We start from the raw sequence: 4,615 nt of genomic DNA, 5'->3' as shown, positions 1-4,615 counted from the left end.
TCTGCTTCATGATGTTGAATTAAGGGGAATGCTGAACTCAGGGGGAACATTTGTTAATGTTAAGATTTTAATGATGACAACCTATGTTACTATGCAGGGAAAATACTCAAGGCCCAAGCAATTAACACACTGCAATAGTTCGGCCCATGATCCCATGGATAGACCAAGCCAGTGTGATATCTGCATTAATGAAGAAGAAGTCATTAAAAGGAAACTATAGAAGTCATTAAAAGGAAACTATCACTGGCAATGAAGTACCACAAAACCCATTACACAAGGAAAGGAAATCAATTGAAGGCAAATCACGGGATTGTTAAAGGAAGGAGAAAATCAAGTATCAATCAGCAAAACAAGGAATCATTAAAGGAAGGGAGATAATCAAGTATCAATCCATTCAAAGACACAAGGAAAAGATCAATCATCATCAAATCTCTTGCTTTATTCTTGGAAAATAAGGATCCTTAATCTTCCTATTTTCCAAGGATCAAATCTCTTGGGTTGCTTTCTCTGCTTAGGAGAGCCACGACGACTTCACACCTCATGTATAAATACTGGCTCATTCAGACGCACAACTTGTACTTTGTCTCAACTTTTACATAATCTTTGCTCTACTTTTCATAAGCATTGTAATTAAATTAAGAGTTGCTGTGTAAACAAAAAAAAAAAGAGGAGAGAGTTATTTTCAGTTGGTGAGACTTTGTAACAGAAAAAATACGAGAGTTTGAGTGTAGACATAGGAGCTCCATTCAAATCAATTCTTTGTACCAAGATTCACATTAAAGAGCTACGGAGATCACCCTTGCAACCCAAGGGATCGGACTAAGATTCACATTGAATGCGAACCAATATAAACATCGTGTGTCAATTACTTTCTACATTTATTTTACAGTTATATTTACCATAGTCGACTAGGTGTTATACATAGTTAATTCTTTAAAGAACAAAAAAAATTACAATTCACCCCCCCCCCCCCCCCCCCCTTTTGCACTTTAAACATTGTCTATGAGTTTGTCATCATCACAAAGAAGGAAATTGATATTTCCAAGTGCATTCGCGTTTTGATGATTGTCAAACTGTTTCAAAAAATGTTCTTCTGATTTACACAGAAGTTGTATTTTGTTGTTAACATGTTGCAGAGCCTTGAAAATGATAGTCTGCTTCGAAGGGGGAACAAGTGGAAATCTGGTTTTCAGGGGGAACATAGTCCATGAGTTTGTCATTATCATAAAGGGGGAAATTGATAGTTCCAAGTGCATTTGTATTTTGATGATTGTCAAACTGTTTCAGAACCCGATAGAGACATGGTCTCGTGACTCGCTCTCGTGGCTTAGCTTTAGTCATCAAAAAAGTGTAAGCGGTGAGTTTGGCCATGTACTTTAGGTCAAAATTGAAGAGTGGTCTCTTTTCAACTTACATGCTCCCATTATATATACAACATGATGGCAACATATTGAGCAGACTTGAAAACCTAATCTAAATCGTGCAAAGCTGCCGACACAAGTTCTCAAGAGAAAAGTCACCTACAAGTTGAAGAACCCGATCCAGACACAAGATTTAGTCTAAGTTTTTTACAATGTTATGAGTCTTTGTTTGTTTGTACTTAAATTGTAAACCTACTCTTTCTCGTTAAAGGAGCTGTTTGTAGGTAAATAAAAAGTCTCAAAGGGTGCTTGTTGGAAGTGTGTTTCCTCAAGCTGTTGAGTGTTACATTAGGCTAGGATTAGTCTAAGTGTATTAGTGTCCTTATCTAGAGTTAGCCAAGTGGATTTTCATACAGTCGGAGTATTGCAAGGGTTGAGGGACCATGGGAGTTAGTTCCTAGGTTACAAAAGCGTTATTGTAAGGGTGAGGGATTATGGGAGTTAGTTTTAGCTTATGATAGAGTTGTAACCTGAAGTTGCTCGGTGTAGTGGAGTTGAAATCTTACTGAGGTAGGTCGTGGTTTTTAATCCCTTGAGCAAGGAGTTTTTCACGGTAATATCTTGTCTTCTGTATTTACTACATTGCATAAGGGAACTGGTACTCAACCAGGTCCCTCCATACATTGTTTGGCGGACGCATAGCCTACATCACTTTTCAAACCTCGCCTAATCTAATACTTGCATTAAATCAATGACTAATTTTCTTAAGCTTAAAACTGGTTCAAATATTTGGTTAAGTCTAAATAGTTCTAAATTTGACTTTAAGTTGTATTTTGGGCTTTATACCCCTTATGAAATCTGGAAATAACAAAGGATAAGTTTTGGGCCTTAAGCCCATTTCAAAACATTGCAACAGTTTTCTTTTGGTCTTCTATATGGAATGGATTGAGGTAAAATGGACTTAAGGTTATTATGGGCCTTAAAACTACCTAGACAGAATCACTTTCAAAACTGGATTCAAATCCGAGATAAATTAGAAGCTGAAACTCAGATTTTTCAAGTAAAAAATGACTTTCTGGATGACTTGTATAGACTTGGACAATTTTCATAAAAGAATATTTCTGGGCCAAAAGCCCAAACTTAAAGGGACAAAAACAAGATGAATTATACTTGGACGGATTTTGAGACATGATGGCTTTGGTGTGGAATATGTTTGACATATATGAGCTTCAATGGGACTAAAATAGATTTAATAAATTTTTCCTTTCCATCATATACTTATATTATAAAAGGGAGATGTACTCTACTTATTTTCTTATATATGTAATAAAACTTATAAGAACTAAACCCATATCATTAGGACCAAACTAGTAGTGACTCTACTCGGGAGAAATCTCGAGTGTGTCTTGGTCCTGAAATGAAGTGAGTTGAACACTTCTATGGGTTTTTTAAATCAAAAACCCCCCTTTTCTAAGGGGACATTTTGTCAGTCAATGATGCTTGTTGAGTATATGTTTTCCTCGTACTCAAATTACACTTGGTGCACCTTTATGTGTGCAAAGTTAGATTTAGCTACCAGTGATGCACGCAAAGTCGTTTGAGCATAGAACTTGCTGATTTGGAGCTTTCGAGGTGAGTTGTTTGGCTGATTCGCAGCACCAAAATCCACTCTATCTTTATCTTATTTATGTCTTTTCATTTCAAGACAATTGTACTGGGATTTATCATATTTGTATTCATAATTGTAGAGGCTCATGTACTAATGACATAGGTCTTGGATGTATTTATTATTTTTTGCAGTTCTTGAGTATGAGATTATGATTAGGACTTTGATATTATTCTCACTTTACTTTTCCGCTTTAATAATTGAATCACGAGCTTAAAAATTAGTTTATGGGTCACCTACTGCGTTAGATTTAGGTTCCATCATGACTAGTTAGATTTTTGGATTGTGACAACTTGATATCAGAACCGTAGGTTCACCGGTCTTATAAGTACAAACAATGTTTAGTAGAGTCTTGTGGATCGCTATAGAGACATCTGTACTTATCTTTGAGAGGCTATATGAGACTTAGAAAATTTCTATTATTTCATTCCTTATCGTGCGTACTTGATTCAACTTGGATTCTGAGCTTTTTTGTTTTACTCTCTTACAGATGATGAAGATACGATCGACTGCGCCGGAGAGCAGGAGCCCACACATGCTGCTAGGGCAAATACACGAGGTAGAGGCAGGGAAAGTGGTAAAGGTAGAGCATGCGTTGCAACACTTGCTAGAGGCCGAGCACTGACAGCTGCTCAGGGCCAATGCTAGAGCCGTATCTCTTGAGCCAGGAGTTGTTCATGAGGATAAGCCGATTCCAGCAGGTGAGATTGAACTAGTACAAACACCACCTAGATTCATTGCTATTCCTGCGCTTCAGGACACCTTGGTGCGTATGTTGGGTTTCCTTGAGAGTATGGCTCAGGCGAGCATGATAATTGATACCTGTCACTTCAGATGATTCTCAAACTGGGGCGAAGCTTGGACTCCCGGCCCAGCAATTGGTCTAGGTTTTGAGCTAAGGAAACAGAAGCAATCGACTATTGATCTATATACTCCCTCTGTTTCTAAATAAATGGTGTTTTCGAGTTTTTAAATTGTTCCAAAATAAGTGGTGCTTTAGGATTTCAAGAAAAATTGATCTTATTCTTCAAAATTACCCTTATTTACATAATAAAAAATCCTTAATTAGGTTTTTTTTCTCTCTAGGCATTTAATCATGGGTAAGTTAGAAAAAATATTCTTAATTTTCTAGGAGTGAGCACTTTCTTAAGGGGTGCGCATAAGCTAAAAAAACAACGCTTATTATGAAACAGAGGAGTTATATTCCCAATAAAAGCCACAAGCAAAAGCAGCAACAACCCTTGTTTGCAAACTCAAATCCAAAGTACAATGAAAGAGTTAGGTACACTTCATTCTTCAACAATCAGCACCACTTATACCGGATGTTGGAATTAGCTTTTGCTTATCGAATGCATCCTGGTCCTGTCACATGTGATGTGACACGGTATTTATCTTTTTCGGGTTTGGTAATTGTCTTTAATTAAAAATAGATCAAATATCGAACCAAAAAAGCTATCTCTAATTATATATCAAACTTAATTCGGTAAATTTCGGTACGATATTCGTTTTACCATTCAAAAAAGAATGATCAATAATCTACTATATTAATTTAAAATAAATGTCCAATGCTCCATGAAAAAAGCAATCC

The sequence above is a fragment of the Lycium ferocissimum genome, chromosome 8 (assembly GCF_029784015.1).
Source record: "Lycium ferocissimum isolate CSIRO_LF1 chromosome 8, AGI_CSIRO_Lferr_CH_V1, whole genome shotgun sequence".
NCBI lineage: Eukaryota > Viridiplantae > Streptophyta > Magnoliopsida > Solanales > Solanaceae > Lycium > Lycium ferocissimum.
This window is presented reverse-complemented; position numbering follows the sequence as displayed.